At 47.6% G+C, this 22,914-nt stretch overlaps 1 protein-coding gene across 8 annotated transcripts in view; it reads right to left on the reverse strand.

The window, feature by feature from the left end:
• LOC140188712 (polyhomeotic-like protein 2) overlaps positions 1-22,914 on the reverse strand; it is a 237,767-nt gene that overhangs the window by 169,671 nt on the left and 45,182 nt on the right. Inside the window, exon 1 of one of the 8 annotated variants that reach the window (XM_072245264.1) lies at positions 8,472-8,766. The exons of the other annotated variants lie outside the window; for them this stretch is intronic. The gene's annotated coding sequence lies outside the window, so the exon portion shown is untranslated. Of the gene's footprint in view, positions 1-8,471; positions 8,767-22,914 lie in introns of those variants that run through there. 8 annotated transcript variants of the gene reach the window in all.

The raw sequence follows: 22,914 nt of genomic DNA on the forward strand, positions 1-22,914 counted from the left end.
CTCATTCAACAAAACACACTGCACCTGTGTGTACCTGTGGTCTGTTGACCAAGAGGTGAAAATGATTAATATGTGATGAGTGCTTGATGGCTCCAGGTCCATTCTCACTGGAGTTTAGAAGAATGAAAGGGGATCTTTTTGAAACCTACCAAGTATTGAAAGGCCTAGATAGAGTGGAGGTGGACAGAATGTCTCCCATAGGGGAAGCGTCTAGGACCAGAGTGCACAGCCTCAGAAAGGGACGTCCATTTAGGCCAGATGAGGAGGAATTTCTTTAGCCAGAGGGTGGTGAATCTGGAATTTCATTGCCACAGATGGCTGTGGAGGTCAAGTCATTGTGTATATCTAAAGTGGAGATTGACAGGTTCCTGATTAGTCAGGACATCAAAGGTTACGGGGAGAAGGGGGTTGAGAGGGGTAATGGAACAGTGGGGCAGACTCGATGGGCTGAATGGCCCAATTCTGTTCCTATAGCTTATGGTCTATCAGCCCTTCAGCACTGTACTGAGTGCCACCCTGCACTGTTACATTCGTGTCTCTGCAGAAGCATTTGAACCCACAATCCCCTCACCGAGGTGAAAGTGCCTCACGGAAAAGACCAGGTTTCTCCACCTCCCTCCTCCCTCAGCGTGCCGCTGGAAGCCTACCTTACTCACTCCTGGTCTCTTGTTCTGACTTGTCAACTCAGCCAGCTCCATCACGGGCTCTAGCCTCACCAACACTGAGCACACCTTCACAAAGCGATGCCTCAGGGCAGTGGCAACCATTAAGGACCCCCAGGCCCTCTTCCCATTGCTCCCAACATAAAGGAAGTGCAGGAACCTCACCCCCACTGCCTTCAGATTTCTGTTCCAACACCACTCCACTATTTTGCTCTCTTCTTGCACTACTTTTTTATATTTCCTTTCATAACATATTTTTTTAATGTAATGCAATGTACTGCTGCCACAAAACAACAAATTTCATGACACACGACATTCTAATTGGTTGCATCACTGTCTGCTGTGGAGGGGCCACTGCACAGGATCGGAAAAAGCTGCAGAAGGTTCAGGAACAGCTTCTTCCCCACCACTGCCAGATTTCCGAACGGTCCGCGAACGCTACCTCATTATTTTTGCTCTCATTTTCAGCTACTTATTTAATCTTAAAATAAGTATTTCTTATTGTAATTTATAGTATATTTTTATTGCCCAAAACAACAAATTTCATGACTTAAGTCAGTGATATTACCCTTGAGGAAGAGTAAGACGAGGAAACACACACCAATCCTCATAGAGGGATCAGAAGTGGAAAGAGTGAGCAGTTTCACATTTCTTGATGTCAAGATCTCTGAGGATCTATCCTGGGCCCAACGTTTCCATGCAGCTAAAAAGAAGGCACGACAGCAGCTATATTTCATTAGGCGTTTGAGAACTGGTACGTCACCAAAGACACTTGCAAATTTCTACAGATGTACTGTGGAGAGCATTCTAACTACTGTATCACCGACTGGCGAGGGTCAGGGGTGGCTACAGCACAGGATCAAAATAAGCTGCAGAAAGTTCTAAACTCAGTCAGCTCTATTATGGGCATTAATCTCCATAGTATCCAGAACATCTTCAAGGAGCGACATCTTGAAAAGGTGGCATCTATCCTTAGGGCTCCCATCACCCAGGACATGCCCTCTTCTCATTGTTACATCAGGAAGGAGGTACAGGAGCCTGAAGACACACACTCAACAGTTTAGGAACAGCTTCTTCCCCTCCACCATCCGATTTCTGAATGGACAATGAACCCATGAACACTACCTCACTATTTCTATTTTTGCACAATTTAACTATTTTATACAATACATACATTTACTGTAATTCATGTTTACATTTCTATGATTATGTATGTACTACAATGTACTGCTGCCACAAATATTATGACACATCAGTGATATTAAACCTGATTCTGATAAAAATTCAACACCAGTACCAAGTGGCACCACACCAGGACTGGATGGGGTGCATGCAAGGATTCCAGAGGGAGCAGAAATCAGATTTCACTCGCAGTTACAACAAGATAAAAGACGGGATTCCCTCGGCTTTTTGCCTTGCCAGCACATTGCACTTTGTGCATCAGTAAGCAGCCAGCGCTACGAGCAGAAGGCAGGAGAACAGGGTTGAGAGGGAAAATAGATCAACCACAATGGAACAGCAGAGCACACTCGATGGGCTGAATGGCCTAATTCTGCTCCTACATCCTCTGGTCATTTCACTGTCTGCACAATCTCTCCAGGATCAAAGCAAACCTCATTCACTGCAGTCTTTCCCCATGACGAGAGCACTAACATTCAACTGAGTTCACAACTCCCCTCAACAACCTTTTAACAATGGTGTTAGTTAACAAATCTACTGAAATTCTAAGAGTGGGTGGGATCCATCATGATGTCACTGGCCCTTTTCTGCCATCTTTCTGTATGTATGCCCTTGATGACGGATAGGTGGGTAGGCTGGTGAAATTGTAAGACCTAGGAGAATTAGGCCATTTGGCCCATCAAGCCTGCTCTTCCATTCTATCATGGCTGATTTATTATCCCTCTGAATCTCATTTTCCTGCCTTCTCCCTGTAGCGTTTGATACCCTAATCAAAAACCTATCAATGTCTGCTTTAAATATATCCAATGACTTGGCCTCCATAGCTGTCTGTGGCAATGGATTCCACAGATTCACCATCCTTTGGCTAAAGAAATTCCTGCTCAATTCTGTTTTAAATGGACACTCCTCTGTTCTGGTCCTAGACTCCCCCTGTTATAGGAAACATCCTCTCCACATTCACCCTATCTAGGCTTTTCAATATTTCATAGGTTTTAATGAGATCCCTTCTCAATCTTCTAAACTCCAATGATTACAGGCCCAGAGACATCAAACACTCCTCATGTGTTAACTCTTTCATAACTCTTTCATTTCCAAGATCAAACATGATGCTAAATTAGATCCATCTGCCTGCACAGGACCGTTGATCCTTCATTCCCTGTGTCTGTCTAACCACCCACCCCCCCAAGCCACCACTGGCATGCCTGCGCCCACCTTCACAACCGTCAGTGGTTGAATAAGTTGTGAGAAAGATCTGCATTCAATCCCAACAGCACAGACACAGCATAATGCCATGGTTAGTAGGTTAATTGTTGATCGAGTTAGAGAGCACTACAGCACATTATTACAGCTCAGGGCATTCCAGAGTTTAGAGTTCAAATCCAACACCACCAAAAGGAAGTTTGTACGTTCTCCCTGTGAGCATTGTGCGTTTCCTCCGGGAGTTCCGATTTCCTCCCCCAGTCCAAAGATGTACCAGTTAGTAGGTTAATTGGTCATTGTAAATTGTCCTGTGATTGGGTTAGTATTGAATCGGTGGGTTGCTGGGCATTGCAGCTCGTTGGACCGGATGGGCATTTTCCATGCTGACTCCCTAAACAAGTGAATAAAATACCAGTGCAGTTTGGCATCTCACGGCAGCGTGTGGCCTTGGCATCGGGTGGCATTTCTCTACAGATATCGTACAGATGGCCCACCACACCCGCCACCATCAGCACAAGTCCACCCACAGCCAGGGGAGAACCTGTACCCAAGGTCAAAGTGCAAAACTGAGCACGTGAAGCACCTCCACAGGCTGGCTCTGAGCTTGTGGATTACATTCTAATTTCTACCACTACTCTCCAGGAGGCTGAGGGGAGCTGACTTCACACATCTATGCTCACGGCATTCTATAGATGTGTAGTAGGGAGCATCCTAACAAGCAGCATCACTGCTCAGTACAGAAACTGCACTGTAGCAGACAGGAAGGCTCAGCAACAGGTAGTCAAAACTGCCCAGCGCATCACCAGTGCCAGCCTACCTGCCATCAAGGACAAGCCTGCAGAAATGTGCTGGAAAAAGGCCAGGGACATCATGAAGGATCCCACCCACCTGGCTCATGGACTGTTTGTCCCACTCCCATCAGGGAGGAGGATACATAGCATCCACACCAAGACCACCAGACTCAAAAACAGTTACTTTCTCCAAGCAGTAACACCTCCACGCACTAACCCTCCCCTCCACACCCCCAAACACCACTACTTTATCATTTCCTGTCAGAGTCACCTTACAATCAATGTATATATATGAACTATCTTATGTATTTATACTTATTGTGTCCTTTATCTTATTGTGCATGTTTTTTTTGTGCTGCATTGGATCTGGAGTAACAATTATTCTGTTCTCATTTACACTTGTGTACCGGAAATGACGTTAAACAATCTTGAACCTTGAATGCGCCCGCACCCGGCAATTATGCCCGCGTGACCCGCAGGTTTGAATGCAATGTTTCGGAGAAGTTTGGATGGGAGGGGGGCAGAGGACTATACTCCAGGTAAGGGTTGATAGGACTAGGCAAAGTAATAGTTTGGCATGGACTAGATGGACTGAAGGGCTACCTCTGTGCTGTAGTGCTCTCTAACTCGATCGACAATTAACCTATTAACCCGTACATCTTTGGAATGTGGAAGGAAGCCAGAGCACCTGTAAAGCATTAACTAACCGTTCAGCACCCGTGCCAGCCCACAGTTTGACAGTGAGGTGGGTGAGTGTATGGATGGGGTGGTGGGGCAGGCAGAGTGGGCTAGTGGAGAACTGACCCTACCCTGTGGCCCACCCACAGCTCCAGGTACAGACAGGGAGGACGGCAGGGGTGGTGTGGGTGGGGTGTCAGCTGGTAAAGCATCAGGACTAGGACTCCCAGACTAGGTTAACAGCTTCTTCCCTCAGGCTGTGAGACTAACGAATACCCTGCCCCCACCGAGGTCTCGTCACCGAGAGGAAACTGCAGCACCCGGAGAAAGCTCGCTGTCACCGGGAGAGTGTACAAACTCACCAGCAGGGCAGGAATTGAACTAGAGATGTTGGCACTGTAATAATGTTACTCTAACCACTTGTGACAATAACACACCAACTTAATTTATCACCCAGAATATATGGTGTTTCATCCTGACAAAAAAGCAGGAATATCCCAACACAACTTGGGAACATAGACATGAGAACATCTGCAGATGTTCAAAACCCAGAGCCACACACAAAATGCTGGAGGAGCTCAATGGAAATGAATAGATAGCCAATGTTTCAAGCAGAGACCCTTCAGGACTGAGAAGGAAGGGGGAAGACATCAGAATGAAAGGGTGGTGGGAGGGGAAGGAGGCAAGGTAGAAGGTGACTGGTGAAAACAGGTGGGTTTGAAAGGTCAAGGGACGGAGAAGAGGAAATCTGATAGAAGAGGAGAGTGGACCAGAGGAGAAAGGAATGGAAGAGGGGTACAAAGGGGAGGTGATGGGCAGGTGAGAAGTAAAAGGTCAGAGTGAGGAATAGAGGAAAACAAGGAATATAGAACAGTACAACACAGGAACAGGCCATTTGGCCCACAATATCTGTGCTGGCCATGACACCAAATTAAACTAAATCTCTTCTGCCTGCACACGTATCCTCTGTTACCTGCACGTTCACGTGCCTGTCTAAAAGCCTCTCGAACAGCAAATTTATTTTATCTTTATTTATTTAGACATACAGCACGGAACAGGCCCTACTAGGACAACGAGCCGCACCGCCCAGTTACACCATGCGACCAATTAACCCACTAACCCATACGTCTGTGGGAGGAAACCGGAGCACCCGGAGGAAACCCACACGGTCACAGAGAAGAACATATTAACTCCTTACAAACAGCGGCAGGATTTGAAGGTGGGTTTACACTAACCGCTCACACCACCTTGACGCCCCTTGCTGGGGAACAGGCTGGATTATTTCCTCCCCATGTCGTTAGGGAGAGATACCACAGAGGCCTTGGAACCAGCTACCCTATGTATCATGCCCTCTGAGCCTACAGGCACTGTGAGAGTCTGCAATTACCCCTACACCTCCTGACACAGAAAGATCAGGGACTCAGACACAGACCTGTACCACAGCAAACACAGATTCAGCAGGTGCTGGAAATCTACAGCAACAGACACAAAATACTGGCAAACTCGGCAGGTCAGGCAGCATCAATGGAGAGGAATAAACAGTTGATGTTTTGGGCCGAGACCTTTCACCGAGTCTGGAAAGTAAGGGAGAAGAAACCAGAATAAAAAGGTAGGAGGACAAGCTAGAAGGTGATAGGTGAAGCCAGGTGGGTGGGGAGGACTAAGTTAAGAAGCTGGGAGGTGGGAGGTGGAAAAGGTGAAGTGCTGGACAAAAAGGAATCTGGTAGGGAAGGAGAGGGGGCCATGGGAGAAAAGGAAGGATCAGGGGGTCAGGAAAAGGTGATAGGCAGATGAGAAGAGGTAAGAGGTCAGAGTGGGAATTGAAGAAAAGGGAAGGCAGAGGGGGATAAACTACTGCAAATTGGAAATATCGATGTTCATGCCATCAGGTTGGAAGCCAGCTAGATGGAATATGAGGTGTTGCTTCTCTATCGCGAGAGCCGCAGAAGAAGAGGCCATGGTGTCATAACGGGAATGGGGATAGGAACTAAAATGGTTGGCCACCAGGAAATTCTGCTTTTTGCAGATGGAGCAGAGGTGCTCGGCAATGCGGTTCCCTAATCAGGTTGGCTTGACAAAGCATTTCTTCCATCTATGTTCTGTACCATTGGGAGTCTGTCACTCACGCACGGGTAAAAAGAGCCTGACCCTGTGTAGTGGTCCTTTCTACAGCACGGAATCTCCCTCCCAACCCCGCCTACACCCCCACTAAAACTGAGAGCAACTTGGTTTTGAACGTTCAAAAGGCGTCCTGGGGAAGGTCGCCCGTGGAAGTCTCTTTATGGAGGGGTCCTTTCACTGAGCATGGGGGACCTGGGGTGGAAGCTGTTGCTCAGGGCGACGCTGTACAATAGCTTTTTACGTCGGTTCACCGACACCCCGTCCACTTGTCCATTCTGAGGAGTCAGTGAACCACATTTATATGGAATGTGAGAGATTGCAGTCCCTATCTGAATATCTGAAGGGGCTGCTCAGGTTTTGATTGCACTTCAGGCCCCCACTCCTGATATATGGACACCCATTGGGGGGGGAGGGGGGTTGGAAATCGTTCAGAGGATTTACTGGTAAGCTTGTTCCTGATCCTGGCCAAGATGGCCATTCATAGGTCCAGGTGGTGGACAGTCGAGGCCCTGCCTGAGCCGACTGCCTGCCCCTCTTCTGGGGTTACATTCGTACCCAAGGGTCCATAGAGAGGGAGCATGCAGTCACTATGGGTACAGTGAGGCATTTCTGAGATGGGCGGGAATTGTGTTTGGCAGATAGTAGTATCCGTATTTTAATTTGAAATCAACAGTTTTGTAAATCCCTGACGTTTGTATTTTTTGTGTGAATAAAGTTTTGTAAACAAATGCAAGCGTCCTGGGAGCCACCGTACCCCGACATCCTCTCCCACCACAAGGAGGCAGCAGAGGCACAGAGAGGCGCTCCCTCCTCGGAGAAGCACCCCACTGCCGATCAGCTGAGTGCCAGGCCCAGTGGAACTGTGGGGACCTCCACGGTGACGCACAGCAAGGCAGCTCAGTGATGCACCAGGTCCCAGGCAGCAGAAATCCACCGTGCCAAGGACATTAGAAATGAAACAATTATAACATTCAACTGGGGACATTCAGGGTGCTGTCTGGTCTGCTGAACTCCTCCAGCATTTTGTGTGTCTTGCTCAAGTTTCAAGATTGTTTAATGTTGTTTCTAGTACACAAGTGTAAAAGAGGACAAAATAATTGTTTCTCCAGATCTGATGCAGCACAAAAATAAACGCAATAAGGTAGAGAACATGACAATAATAAAAACTCAATAAATATAAATCCATAAGATTACATATATACATAGATTGATTGTACATCAATAAAATGATGCTACCCAGAGGAGTGTCTGTACATAAGGTGACTGACAGGAAATGATAAAGTAGTGGTGGTTGGGGGTGTGGAGGGGTGGGTTAGTGGGTGGAGGTGTTGATCAGCCTCACTGCTTGGGGAAAGTAACTGTTTTTGAGTCTGGTGGTCCTGGTGTGGATGCTACGTAGCCTCCTCCCTGATGGGAGTGGGACAAACAGTCCATGAGCAGGGTGGGTGGGATCCTTCATGTCCTTGATGGAGGGTAGGCTGGTGCCGGAGACACATTTTGACTACCCATGTTGAGCCTTCCCGACCGCCACAGTTGGGGCTGTGGAGGGGCGAGTTAGTGGGTGGAGGGGTTGCTCAACCTTACTACTGTCTTCTAAAGATCCCGTCTCACCAGGGTTTCCTTTTCCCGGCCAGCAACCTCACCTGCACTCCGGCGTAAAGCCCCCGAAAGCAGCGAGACCAAGAACTGACACTCGGAGCGACGCTGCCAGGCAGAGACTTCCGACCTTCCCACGTCCATAGGGTGTGACAAGTCATCAGCGTTACTCCTCAGCCAACCTCCCCATGCCCGTATCTACCCCCGGGCTGCCGCCCCTCACCCGCCCTGCCCGGCAGCTTACCGTGTTCCTGGGCTGGGTGCCGCCGATCCATCGCGCCTCCTCGCCCCTCACAGCCGCATTCTGGACTCTGGACCCCAAACTCCGGACTAATTTATTCCCCGGTTACTTGGGAAGCACAGGGGTCACTCCGGGCCGCGTGTGTGGTGTGTGCCCGCCTGCACTCTCACTCTAACGGCAACAGACCACAAAAGGCGGAGGGAGGGTTGTGCAAAGGGCAGCCCGTCTGTGACAGCAGACCGCCGCCGTTAACCCTTCGCAGCCCAGCCCACTGGCACCGCTCCGTGCAGCAACAGCCGGTCCCTACCCTCCTCTTCAGTCGGGAATATACCCACCCTACCGCCAATCAATTATTTAACAGGCTCCGGAGCAGACTAACCAAGCGTAACCGCCCCGCAGACTCGACATCCAGCGCTTAAAGAGGAAACGACAATTCTCGCAGAAAGTTGTCAACTCAGCCAGCTCGAGTCTCCCCAGCATTGAGAACACCTTCAAAAGGCGACGCCTCAAAAAGGCGGCATCCATCATTGAGGACCCCATCACCCAGGACGTGCCCTCTTCTCACTGCTACCATCAAGGAGGAGTACAGGAGCCTGAGACCCGCATTCAACGTTCCAGGAACAGCTTCTTCCCTTCCACCATCAGATCTCTGAATGGACAATGAACCCATGAACACCACCTCACTATTTTTCCTCTCTTTTTGCACTACTTAGTTTAATTTTTATGCACATTTCTTATTGCAACTTATATTCTTATTGCATTACCGCAAGACACGTTTCACGACACACGTCAGTGATAATAAACCACATTCTGGTAATTCGCTTCAGTCCCTCGTACCCGCGGATTCCAGAAACACAAAGACTCGCAAATTAAAAGCAGTCACGGCACTTGGATGGCCGAAGCACAGATGAGCGATTCTTCACATTTACCTGGGCGGTCAGTCAGTCACCAGCGTCTCTGATCGCTGCTACTCTGAAAGCACCGCTACGGAAAACACATTCCCACTGAAGACACACACAAGAACACTCTCCCTCTCCCCGGTGTCTCCCCATCCCCGTCTCTCCCTCTCCCCTCTCCTCGTCTCTCCCCATCCCCTCTCACCCCCATCCCCGTCTCCCCTCCCCCCCACACACAAGAACACTCCCTCTCCCCGGTGTCTCCCCATCCCCGTCTCTCCCTCTCCCCTTCTCTCTCCCACCCCTCTCCTCGTCTCTCCCCTTCTCTCTCCCACCCCTCTCCTCGTCTCTCCCCATCCCCGTCTCCCCTCCCCCACACACACAAGAACACTCTCTCTCTCCCTGGTGTTTCCCCATCCCCGTCTCTCCCTCTCCCCTTCTCTCCCCCATCCCTCTCCTCGTCTCTCCCCATCCTCTCTCACCCCCATCCCCGTCTCCCCTCCCCCCACACACACAAGAACACTCTTCCTCTCCCCGGTGTCTCCCCATCCCCGTCTCTCCCTCTCCCCCCCCCCAACACACGCGCACACACTGCAAATTTCAGGTGAATCCCATTATTTCCCCAGCGCGATAAACAGCGGGTCTCGCATTGTAGTGAAACTATTAATTTTGCAGCCGAGAGCGACATTGGGAGTTACTGCAGTGTTAAGGGGGAGGGAGGGGAAGAGGTGGGGGTTGGGGAAGGGATGGGATGGGAACTGCGGGTCTCATCTGAATTCTTGCTGCCTCCTCGGCTGCGTCCCGGCGATGGCTGGGAGGCACACGCTCACAGCGCCGGCGTGGGCAGAGAGATTTGTAGACAGTCAGCGGTACCCGGACAGTGTGCAGTCACACAGTCACACACTGCTCCCTGTTATTAGTGGCAGCGAGATTCAACTGAACAAACAGGCTCACGCGTGTTGTCATTTAAAATTAAAAAGAGATTCAGCTTAAATTACCCAGGACCTGGCATCAATCCTCTCAACGCTATCATCAGGGAAGCACAGGGGCCCGAAAAGCCCCTCTCAACGCTTTATGAACAGTTTCTTCCCCTCCTCCATCAGTGAATCTATGAACACCATCTCAGTACTTTTTCCTCTTTTTGCGCTACTTATTTAATGTTACACACACACACATATTTTTATATATTCTTATTGTAATGTATAGATTTTTATTCCAGTGAACTACTGCCGCAAAACATCAAATTTCACGACTTATGACAGTGGCTTTGAACCTGATTCTGACTCTGAAATCTAACGAGTATTTATGGATAAAAAATATTCCCAATAGGACGCACACATCCCATTTTCCAGTTTACACATTTATGTTGAGAGGGCGACTTCAGTCCGGAATTAAGTCACCTCCCCGCAGAGAGGTGAATCAGTCAGGTCTGAAACCGCTAGCAGTTCCAGAGATTGTGAGGGGCTGCAGACTCTCACAGATGAAGCTTCCCCACCATGGAGGACATCTTCAAGGACAAAAGAGAGTCTACAAACACTGGAAATCCAGAACACTCGAAATGATGGAGGAACTCAGCAGGTCAGGTGGTATCTATGGAGGGGAATAAACAGTCAACATATTGGGCTGAGACCCTTCATCAGGACTGGGAAGGAAGGGGGGAGAAGGTGGGGGAGGGGGAGGAGTAGAGGCTGGCAGGTGATAGGTGAGACCAGGTGAGGAGGAAGGTGGGTGGGGAACAGGGGAGGAAGTAAGAATCTGGGAGGTGATTGGTGGAAGAAGTAAAGGGCTTCAACAGGTAGCTTTCAAGGACTGTTCAGAAATCTGATGGCAGAGGGGAAGAAGTTATCTTTAAAACGCTGAATGTGCGGCTCTAGGCTCCTGTACCTCTCCTCTGATGGTAGCAATGAGAAAACAGCAACTCCTGGGTGGCAGAGGTCCTTAGGAGAGGTCTGCTCTCACCTAATACAAGGCTTTGATCAGACCACATTTGGAGTATTGTGAGCAGGCTTCAGTCCCTTATCAGAGACAAGATGTGCTGGCATTGAAGGGGGTCCAGAGAAAGCTCGCTAAAATGATCCCGGGTATGAAAGGGTTAACGTATGAGGAACGATTGATGGCTCTGGGCCAGTACTCATTAGAGTTTAGAAGAATCCAGAGATGTCATCAAAACCTATCAAATATTTAGATAGAGTGGATGTGGAGAGGATGCTTCCTTTAGTGGGGGAGTCTAGGACCAGAGGGCACAGCCTCAGAATAGAGGGATGTCCATTTAGAATAGCCACAAAGAGGAATTTCTTTAGCTAATGGGTGGTCAATCTGTGGAATTCATTGCCATGGAAGCCAAGTCATCGGGTATATTTAAAGTGGTGGTTGATAGGTTCCTGATTAGTAAGAATGACAACGGTTACAGGGAGAAGGCAGGAGAATGGGATTCAGAGGATATATAGATCAGCCATGATGGAACGGCAAGGCAGACTCTTTGAGCTGAATGGCCTAATTATACTCCTATGTTTTATGGTCTAATCCAACCCCAGAAGAGCCACAGGTAATGAACTGTGGCGAGGGAAGTGTGTGTGTCCACTGCTCCGCACTAGCAAGGGAACTCTGCTGGGTGGGGCATCACAGGACATCTCCACTCGGTGTCACTCAGGCAGAAGCACAGCGACAGGCAACTGGATAGTAGAGAGGGAGAGAAGCCAACCCTCTCTCTCTCTGTTCAAAGTAACTTTGTTATCAAACTACGTTTGTCACCATATACAACCCTGAGAGTCATTTTCTTGTGGGTATTCACAGTAAATACAAAGAAACAAAAAAAAACCAAGAAAAATAATGATAAATAATCAACAAATATCAAGAACATGAGATGAAAAATCCTTGAAAGTGACTCCATAGGTTGTGGGATCAGATTCGTGCTGGGCTGAGTGAAATTATCCCTCTGGTTCAAGAGCCTGATGGTTGAATGGTAATAATTGTTCCTGAACGTGGTGGTGTGAGCCCCGAGGCTCTTGTACCTTCTTCCTGATGGCAGCAGCGAGAAGAGAGCATGGCCTGGATGGTGGGGAGGGATTTACCCGTGGTGAACTGGGCCGTATCCACGACTTTTGTTGTAACCCAACTCGCAGTATGGTGCATTGTGATTAAAGATAAGCCAATTATGTGTAGTAAACCGATCTTGCTACAAAGTTCCTTACTTTTCCATCCATGCCTCGGCCAAACCGATCAGAACAGGGTCACGTTACAGTTGTGCGTGCTCTTAAGATCATACATTACATCACTACAAAGTCATGAAAGAAATCAGGGTCATAACAAGGCTGTTGCTGCTCTTTGAAGTCTGATCCCGTGTGGCATTGTAGCCTCGTTGTGTTAATGATCAGGAAAGTATTCCAGGGTCAGGAGGCGAACATTTGAACTAACAGCCCAGTTCTAATTGTTTCTCTCACTTGTGGTGACTTCTCCTTTCTTACTTTAACAGGACATCCCAATCAGCTGCCTGCTCACTTCAGATTCAAGTTTATCAATCACAGTTCAAAGTACAAAGTAGGTATAAATTTTACAACCTTGAGATTCATCTGCTTACAGGCAGCCACAAAGCAAGACACCTGAAATAACCCAGTTTAAAAAAAACAACACCCAATGCACAGCAAAAGAGAAAAAAAACACAAATCGTGCAAACAATAAAAGCAAGCAGAGCATTCCGAACCAAATTGAGTCCCTAGATCTGGATCTCGGAGTGGCCAGAGTAGGTTCATAGCCTTGGTCTCAGCTCATCAGATAGCAGGGCAAATCACGGTGAAGCCTCCGGCCCCAACGCCCTGTCTTTCCAGTCTATCTGGCCTGGTGTTTAAACTGTCCAAGCACTGGGTCACCCCCCACACTCAGACCCGGGCCCCGCTGCAACAACACACTTCGGGCCACGTCCAGCCCGTACTCGACCTTTCCCAACTGGCGTGGCACTCGGATAGATCAAGCTTCGCTCCCGGTTCAGGCGTCCATAGAAACATTCAGTAAAATGCGTCATTTGTGTCAACAAATAACACGCCTGAGGATGTGCTGGAGGCAGCCCGCAAGTGTCAACGTAAATCCCAGCGCCAATATAGCATGCCCACAATCCTCAGGAACCATGTAAATCAAATTCTGACTCATTTATTCATCGCATGTACATCAAAACATACAGTGAAATGCATCGTTGGATTTATCAACCAACATACTTAAGGATGTGCTTGTGGCAGCCCGCAAGTGTCACCACACGTTCCAGTCTCACCACAGCAATGCCCACAATGCCTTGGAGAACAACAGCAAAACTCACACAGACACACACACAGACACAGACACACAGTCACAGACACACAGACACAGACAGGGCTCCAGTCTCCAGACACCTGGCTCAAGCCCTCGTCCATTGAAATTCGATTTCCAAACTCTGATCTACCCTCAGGCTTTGATCTTTGGTATCAATATCCCGACTTAGGCTTGGGTAGTGAACACTGGAAGTGTCTTCAACTGTGAAGAAATGGGTGGAATGCTGAGGCTTTATAAGGCATTGGTCAGACTGCATTTGAGCAGTTTTAGAAAAGATGTCATTGGAGAGGGCCCAGAGAAAGTTCACTAAAACGAAAGCATTAACGTTTGATAGCCTTGAACCTGTACTCACTGGAGTTTAGAAGAATGAGAGGGGATTTCATTGAATCCAATTGAATATTGAAAGTTCTAGATAGAGTGGACGTTTCCTGCAGTGGGGAGTCTCGGGTCAGAGTGCACAGCCTCACAATAGAGGGATGTCCACTTAGAACAGAGATGAGGAGGAATTTCTTTAGCTACGGGGTGACAAATCTGTGGTATTCACTGCCACAGTTGGCTGTGGAGGCCAAGTCATTGGGTATTTTCGAAGTAGAGGTTGACAGGCTCCTGACTGGTCAGGGCACCAAAGATTACAGGGAGAAGGCGGGAGAATGAGATTGAGAGCAATGATTGTCATGATTGGAAGCCGGTGCAGACTTGATGGTCCTAATTCTGCTCCGCATCTTATGGTGTTGTGATCTAACATCAGAACTTGTCACTTCCAAGGACTCTTCATCTCATGTTCTGAATATTTATTGCTAATTTGTTCATATTTTTTTCGTTTGTATTTGCACGGCTTGCTCTCTTTTTTGCCGATGGGTTGCTTGTCCATCCAGTTGGGTGCAGTCTTTCTTTGATTCTATTGTGTTTCTTGTATTTACCATGAATGGCCACAAGAAAATGAATCTCAGGGTTGTACATGGTGACTTGGACAATAAATTTACTTCGAATTTTTTTTTGCGTGGCTTTATTGGTCGAGACATTGAGTTCAAAGGTCAGGAAGTTATGTTGCAGCTTTATAAAACTCCAGTTAGGCTGCATCTGGAGTATTGCACACAGTTCTGGTCACCCCATTATAGGAAGGATGTCGAGGCTTTGGAGAGGGTGGGGAAAGGTTTACCTGACTGCTTCCTGGATTAGAAGGCACGTGCTATAATGAAAGTTTGAACAAACCTGGGTTGTTTTCACTGGAGTGACAGACACTGAGAGGAGATCAGATATAGATTTATAAAGTTATGAGAGGCATAGATAGAGTAGACAGACAGTATTTTTTTACCTCAGGGTTGAAACAAAGCCCACGGTATTACAGGGAAGATACTAGCATGGACAGAACACTGGCTGACTGGCGGGGGCAAAGAATGGGAATATAAGGAGGCTTTGCCGATTGACTGCCAGTAGCTACTGGTGTTGTGCAGGGGTTGGTGTCGATACTGCTTCTTTTTACGTTATATGTCAATGAGTTGGGTGACACAATTGATGGCTTTGGGGCCATGTTTGCAGATCATACGAAGATAGGTGGAGGGGCAGGTAGTGTTGAGAAAGCAGAAGGACTTAGGTTTGGAGAATGAGCAAAGAAGAGGCTGATGGAATACAGTGTCAGGAAGTGCATGGTCATGTACTTCTGTAGAAGGAATAAAAGCAGAGACTATTTTCACAAACAGGGAGAAAATTGAAAAATCCAAGGTGCAAATGGATTTGGGATTCCTCAAAGTTTAATTTGCAGAATGAGTTGGTGGTGAGAAAGGCAAATGCAATGTTAGCATTCATTTCAAGAGGACTAGAATATAAAAGCAAGGATATAATGCTGAGGCTTTATAAGGCACTGGTGAGGCCTTACTTGGAGTATTGAGAGCAGTTCTGGGCCCTTTATCTCGGAAACGATGTGCAGACATTGGAGAGGGTTCAAAGGGGGTTTATGAAAATGATTCCAGAATTGAAAGGCTTATCATACAAGGAGTGTTTAATAGCGGCCACCGAACAAAGAAACCCAATAGAACCCATTAAAAAAAGGCCATACACCCAATGCGCAGAAGAAAAAAAAAACAAATTGTGCAAACAACAGAAGCAAAACAGCTGAAGTTCACAAAAAGAGTCTGCAGCCACGAAGCCAGACATCACTGCAGGGGATTCAGTAGCCCAGAGTATCAGTTCAGTTTTAAGGAGTTTCTTGCAGGCAGGAAGAGAGAGAGTGAGCCGAGAGGACGCTGACGGAGTCATCGGGTCAATCTAGAGGCCAGTAGTCAAATCAAAGCCAAAGTCAAAGACTTTGTATTTGCAAGTTGGACTGTTTATTTGGAGATGGAGAACAGTAACAAGCCCTTCCGGCCCAACAAGCCCGCTCTGCTCAACTACACCCATGTGACCAATTAACCGACTACAGAGAAAGTGCAGTGTACACAGACAAGACCATGATTAGATAGATTGTGAGGTCAAGAGTCAATCTTAATGTACTAGGGGACCTTTCAATAATCTTATAACAGTGGCGGTCGAGGTTGCCCTTGAGCCTGGTGGTACGTGCTTTCAGACTTTTGTATCTTCGGCCTGATGGGGGGGGGTGGGAAGAGAGAATGTTCAGTGTGGGTGGGGTCTCGGTTTTTGTTGGCTGTTTTACTGAGGCAGTGAGAAGTGTAGACAGAGTCCATGACGTGGCTGGGTTTCTGTGTGCTGAGCTGTGCACATAAATTACTTAATTTATGCTGCAATCTTAAATGATTGCTCTAAATTGCCCCGAGCGTATAAGTGAGAGGGTGGAGGTTAGTTGATGGATTGGTATAAATACGTGTGTTGATGGTCTCCCTGCTGCACCAGGCCAGGAGCCATGTTCAAAAGTTCAAAGTATGAAGTATATATACCATATACAATCTTGAGATTCTTCATCTTCCAGGCAGCCACTAAACAAAAACACAGCAAACAGAACAGGAACCACAGACCCTCGAAAGTAAGGACACAGGAACATGGAGACCATTCAATAATCTTGTAACAGCAGAGTCAAAATTTCCTCGAGTCTGGTAGAATGAGCTTACAGGCTTTTGTATCTTCTGCCTGATGGGAGTGGGGGGGCGGGGTTCGAATAGAGACCTACACTAGGTTTAACATTTCCATCCTCATTTTCAAATCCCCTCCTATATTCTCCCATGGCCCTATAACCTGGTGTGTTCTGGTCCGTCTCAAAGCTGCTGGCTGTACCTGAGCTGTCAGGGCTCCCAACTCAAATTCCCTCCTCAAAACTCCACACTTCTCTGTAACTAGCTCTTCACTTAAAAGCACCTTTAACACCTTCCTCTTCTGACCAACTTTGGGGTCATCCAGTCCAACTATCTTACAGAGCAAACACCTGCTGGACCACTCAGCAGGTCGAGCAGCATCTGTAAGGGAAGAGAATTATCGACAATTCATTGACATAGAAAACTACAGCACAGAACAGACCCTTCAGCACATGAAGTTGCCTCAGCCTTTTGACCTACTCCAAGATCAATCTAACCTTCCCCTCCCATATAGCCCTCCATTTTTCTATCATTCATGTGTCTATCTAAGAGTCTCTTAAATGTCCCTAATGTATCGGGCTCTACCACCACCCCTGGCAGAGTGTTCCACCACACTGTAAAAAATTACCTCTAACATTTCCCCTCCCACTATTCTTTCATCCAATCACCTTCAAATTATGACCTCTTGTATTAGACATTTCCGCCTTGAGGAAAACTCTTTGGTTGTCCACCCGATCTATACCTCTTTGACATATAGTAAATCAGGATTGGATACAAGGATACATTGGATGTCGCCCGGCCCGCCCAGTTCACCCAGCAGATGCTGCCTGGTCGGCCCAATTCACCCAGCAGATGCTGCCTGGCCTGCCCAGTTCACCCAGCAGATGCTGCCTGGCCCGCCCAGTTCACCCAGCAAATTGTTGCAACTGATACCAGCATTTGTGGCCACTAGTTCTCCATTATTTCAGCAGACATAGTTCTATGGGATTGCAGACTGTTGAAATCACACTTTGCATGGACACAGCTACCACTTTTCTTGCCCACACTGCAGCAGAATATGTGGATCCTGGATCAGCCTCTACAGACACCTGAGGACCCAATAGACAACCCCCACGGCCACCTGAGGACCACCAATAGACAACCCCTACAGACACCTGTGGGGTCAGCAATAGACAACCCCTATGGCCACCTGAGGACCCACCAATAGACAACTCCTAGGACCACCTGATGACTCACCAATAGAAAACCCCTATGGAGAACATCCTTCTCAACTCAAATGATCAGATTACACCTGCAGGCACAGTGACAGCTCAGAAACATGAAACACTCATCAGCAACTTTAAATTCTTTGGTGTTTTCACTTCAGAGGATCTCTGCTGGGTCCAGCACACAAGTGCCATTAAATAGAAAGCATGGCAGCACCTCTACTTCCAAAGAAGGTTGTGAAAAATTGGCATGTCATCTGGAACTTTGACAAACTTCCATGGAGGTGTGTTGGAGACTATATTGACTGGCTGCATCACTGCCTGTTATGGAAACACCTTGAATGGAAAATTTACAAAAAGTAGTGGATACGGCCTAGTTCTTCACGGGTAAAGCCTTCCCCACCATTGAGCACATCTACAATGAAAAGCTGTCGCAGGAAAGCAGCATCCATCATCAGAGATCCCCACCACCCAGGCCAAGCTCTCTTCTTGCAGCTGCCATCAGGAAAAAGGTACAGGAGCCTCAGGTCCCACACCAACAGATTCAGGAACAGTTATTACCCCTCAACCAGCAAGCTCCCAAACCAAAGGGGATAATGTCATTAAACTTCACTCACCCCATCACTGAACTGTTCCCATTACCTATCGACCCACTTTCAAGTACACTTCATCTGATGTTTTCAATATTTATTGTTTATTTATTCATTCATTCATTATTATTATTATGCTTGCTTTTGAGTTGTTTATTTGTATTTACTGTGAATGCCCACAAGAAAATGAATCTAAACTATATACAGTGAGAATAAATTTCCTTTGACTTTGACCGTCACAGAAGCTTGTTCCCCTCTGAAAACAGCGAGGCAGCCACCCAAACCAAACCTCAGCATCTCCATGGAAACCACAGGAATTCCTCCAGCCAGAGACAGCAGAGACAACTGACGCCCCTTCATCTGGTGGCATACAACATTGACACTGGTCCTTTTGTGAAAGTTAATGGGATTCCCCTCCCGTAAAACACAGCAGGTTTCCAGCAGAGTCATCCCGGGGAACAGCAGAGTACTGGCGTCCACTGGAGGCCAGACTCTTTGTGTGCAACTTTGTTCGGAAGGTTGTTGGTGAACCTTCAAGGCTGTGAAGCCAGCAGGGAAAGGTTTTTTCTGACGAGTCCCACAGTGTCGTCAAGCTGTGAAGAGCAACCCTCCACAAGCAACATTGACGGCACTCACAATAATGGGTTCTGCCCATCGGGTGCAGATGTAAAGTTGGCAGCAACTACAGGACCTACAAGGACGAGCCCAGCCCACGGACACAGGGATCTCAGTGGGGATAACCTCAGGATCTGACAGTTGCTACAAACAGCTTCACTGTGCAGACAAGTGTCACTGGCAGACCTCGTAACACGAGCTTATGGGGTCAGCATAATAATGGAAGCAATTCTAATTGGTTACTGTCGCCACAGCAACGCTGCTCGGTGAAGAGATTTATGCTATCGTCACCTCTGGTTCAGTCAGTAAATCATTCCTCCAGCCTCCTGTCCTAACAGTAGACAGCCAGCCTCACTGTGGGCAACACCTTAACCCAGGAGTCCATCCCAAGCTGTGTACAGCCCAAATCTTCCACCTCCCTCCCACCCCCCCCCCCCACAAGAAGGCCAGCCTCTTCGAGGTCATGCACGGCGCCACCTCACCGTCTTGGTTACCCACATATGCCAGATCAGACCTGCACTCATCGCTCTGCCCGCCTGCTGCCGGGATTCCCAGGAGAATTCCTGAGGCAGTTCCCACCACTTCCATGGAGTTGGTATAGGGCGTATGGAGCGGCCACTGCACCGGGTCAGAAAAAGCTGCAGAAAGTTGTAAACTCAGCCAGCTCCATCATGGGCACTGGCCTCCCCAGCATCCAGGACATCTTCAAACGGCGATACCTCAAAAAGGCAGCATTCAACATGAAGGACCCACCCATCTGGGCCATGCCCTCTTCTCATTGCCACCATCAGGGAGGGGGTCTTGGAGCCTGAAGACACACTCAAAGTTTCAGGAATAGCTTCTTCTCCTCCACCACCAGATTTCTGAATGGACATTGAACACTATTCTTCTTTTGCACTATTTTTGTAATTTATATAATTTGTTTATGTATAGCATTGAACTCGTGCAGTGTCCTTCTCTTCCTATGAATGTCGGTGATATTGGAGGATGGTACTGTGGTTCTGCGGTTATGGATTGGACGACTGCCTGAATAGACTGCGGACTTTTTCAGACTTATGGTTTTTATATTTTGTGTTTTTTTAAATCACCTGTTCCTTTTCTGTTTTGTTGTGCGAGGGGAGGGGGTTCCAGGGTTGATATTCTATTAGTTTTTTGTGTGGGGAGGAATTGTCTTTTGGGGGTTTATGTTCCAGTTCTGCTTGTGCAGGGAAAGGGGGTTTTAGGGGTTGATGATCGGGATGCCGTTCTTTTTTGTTCGGGGGTGATGGTCTGATGTTTCTCTCTGAATGACTCCCATGTCCTTTCTTGTTTTATGGCTATCTGGAGAAGACAAATTTCAGAGTTGTACATGGATACCTGCTTCGGTAATAAATGAATCTTTGAACAGCTGCCACAGACAAACAATTTTCACAACACAATGTCAGTGATGATAAACCTAATTCTGATTGTGAAAAATGCAATTTCCCCCCATCAGATTTCTGAATGGACATTGAATCCTGTACACTACCTCACAATTTATTACCTCTCTTTTTGCACTGATTACTTAATTTAATTTATATATTTTTATTGTAATTTATAGTCCTTAAATTATTATTTATTGCAATATACTGATGCCACAAATCAACAAATTTCACAACATACAGTGCCTATAAAATTGTGTTCACCTTCCTTGGAAGTTTTCATGTTTTACTGTTTTACAACATTGAATCATAGTTGATTTAATTTGGCTTTTTTGACACTGAAAAAGACTTTCGTGGCAAAACAGATCTCTACAAAGTGATCTAAATTAACTACAAATACAAAACACAAAATAATTTACCCCCTTTTATATGACACACTAAATCATCACTGGGGCAGCCGACTGGTTTTAGAAGCCCCATAATTAGTTAAGTGGTCACCAAGAGACCTATGACAGCTCTGGGGGAGCTACGAACTTCATCGGCTGAGATGGGAGAGACTGCACATACAACAACTGTTGTCCGGGTGCTTCACCAGTTGCAGCTTTATGGGAACGTGGCAAAGAGAAAGCCACTGTTGAGAAAACTCACATAAAAGCTCGGCTAGAGTTTCCCAGATGGCATGTGGGAGACTCTGAAGTCAGCTGGACAAAGGGTCTATGGTCTGATGAAACCAAAATTGGACGTTTTGGCCATCAGATTAAACACCGCACATCATCAAAAATACACCATTGCTACTGTGAAGCATGGTGGTGGCTGCATCATGCTGTGGGGATGTTTTCCTGTAGCAGGCCTTGGAGGGCTTGTGAAGGTAGAGGGCAAAATGAATGCAGCAAAATACAGGGAAATCCTGGAGGAAAACCTGATGCAGTCTGCAAGAGAACTGTGACTTGGGAGAAGATTTGTTTTCCAGAAAGACAATGACCCCAAGCATAAAGCCAAAGCTATACAGGAATGGCTTAAAAACAACCAAGTTAATGTCCTGGAGTGGCCAAGTCAGAGTCCAGAACTCAATAAAATTGAGAGTTTGTGGCTGAACTTGAAAAGGGCTGTTCACTCACAATCCCCATGCAATCTGACAGAGCTTGAGCAAACTGTTCTGGGCCATCAGAGAGGCAAAGCGTGCACACGCCTAGCGAATCCACAGCCACTTCCAGGACAGCGGTGACACGTGGCGCATGTGGAAGGGCATTCAGGACATCACCAACTACAAGACAACACCACCTGCCTGTGTTGGTGTTGCCTCCCTCCCAGATGCACTGAAAAACCTACGCTTGTTTCGAGGTGGAAAATGATGTGGTGGCGAGGAAGACCACTCCTTCTCCCAATAACCAGGTGCTGTGTCTTCCCGTGGCCGATGTGAGGAAAACTCTACGCAGGGTCAACCCACGGAAGGCTGCTGGACCAGACAATATTCCTGGCAGAGCGCTCAGAGGATGTGCAGACCAGCTGGCAGATGTTCTCACTGACATCTTCAACATCTCCCTGAGCAGCGTCGTCGTTCCTACGTGCTTCAAGGCCGCCACTGTCGTCCCCGTGCCGAAGAAGTCTTCAGTGTCCTGCCTCAATGATTACCGTCCCGTTGCACTCATATCCATCATCATGAAGTGTTTCGAGAGGCTCGTCATGAGGCACATCAAGACTCTGCTGCCCCCCTCACTGGACCCCCTGCAGTTCGCGTACCGTCCCAACTGTTCAACAGACGACGCCATTGCCATCACCCTCCACCTGGCCCTAACCCAACTGGACAAAAAGGACACGTACATTCGAATGTTGTTCATAGACTTCAGTTCAACATTCAATACAATCATTCCTCAGAACCTGACTGGAAAGCTGAAACTGCTGGGCCTCAACACCTCCCTCTGCAACTGGATCCCAGACTTCCTGACTGGGAGACCTCAGTCAGTCTGAATTGGGAACAGCATCTCTAACACCATCACACTGAGCACAGGGGTCCCCCAGGGCTGTGTGCTCAGTCCACTGCTGTTCACTCTGCTGACCCACGACTGTGCTGCAACACACAGCTCGAATCCCATCATTAAGTTCGCCGATGACACGACTGTGGTGGGTCTCATCAGCAAAACGATGAGTCAGCATACAGAGATGGGGTGCAGCAGCTAATGGACTGGTGCAGAGCCAACAACCTGTTTCTGAATGTGAACAAAACAAAAGAGATGGTTGTTGACATCAGGAGAGCACGGAGCGACCACTCTCCGCTGAACATCAACGACTCCTCCATTGAGATCGTTAAGAGCACCAAATTTCTTGGTGTTCACCTGGCGGAGAATCTCACCTGACCCTCAACACCAGCTCCATAGCAAAGAAAGCCCAGCAGTGTCTCTATTTTCTGTGAAGGCTGAG

This window comes from Mobula birostris, chromosome 27, assembly GCF_030028105.1.
Source record: "Mobula birostris isolate sMobBir1 chromosome 27, sMobBir1.hap1, whole genome shotgun sequence".
In the NCBI taxonomy this organism is placed as follows: Eukaryota; Metazoa; Chordata; class Chondrichthyes; order Myliobatiformes; family Myliobatidae; genus Mobula; species Mobula birostris.